Here is a 602-nt window from a genome sequence, read left to right as displayed (position 1 = left end):
ATTCCCCACAATCCCGGTCATCCCAACCCTAAGGAGCCCCCAATCCCACGGGAAAAGGGATTCAGGGATTCAGGGATTAGGGGAGGTGGGGCTGCTCCTGAGTTTTGGGGGTTTTTGGGGTTTTTTCCTCTCTTTTGGGGCATCTCCGCTCACAAGTTTACCCCCAAATCGGAACTTCCCCCCAATTTCAGGATGTCCCGATCCCATTCTCAATCCCGATCCCATTCCCGATCCCATTCCCGCTCCCATCCCCCTCTCACCGCAGCTCTGCTTCCCCTTGGGGATCCCATTCCCGATCCCATTCCCGTTCCCATTCCCCTCTCACCGCAGCTCTGTTTCTCTTTAGGGATCCCATTCCCGATCCCATTCCTGATCCCGATCCCACAATCCCGATCCCCGTCTCACCGCAGGTCTGTTTCTCCTTGGGGATCCCATTCCCAATCCCACAATCCCAATCCCACATTCCCATCCCCCTCTCACCGCAGCTGTTTCTCCTTGGGGATCCCATTCCTCATCCCACATTCCTGATCCCAATCCCACAATCCCGATCCCGCTCCCCTCTCACCGCTGCTCTGTTTCTCCTTGGGGATCTCATTTCTGAT

General features: G+C 56.1%; 1 protein-coding gene across 1 annotated transcript in view; it reads right to left on the bottom strand.

Moving 5' to 3' along the window:
* DEDD (death effector domain containing) overlaps positions 1-602 on the bottom strand; it is a 5,890-nt gene that overhangs the window by 1,816 nt on the left and 3,472 nt on the right. The window lies entirely within an intron of this gene.

Source organism: Corvus kubaryi, unplaced genomic scaffold (genome assembly GCF_017639235.1).
Source record: "Corvus kubaryi isolate FWS band 111438036 unplaced genomic scaffold, C.kubaryi_AGA036_p1.0 36234, whole genome shotgun sequence".
In the NCBI taxonomy this organism is placed as follows: domain Eukaryota; kingdom Metazoa; phylum Chordata; class Aves; order Passeriformes; family Corvidae; genus Corvus; species Corvus kubaryi.
Note: the sequence above shows the minus strand (reverse complement) of the source record. Positions and strands in the feature narration are given on the sequence as shown.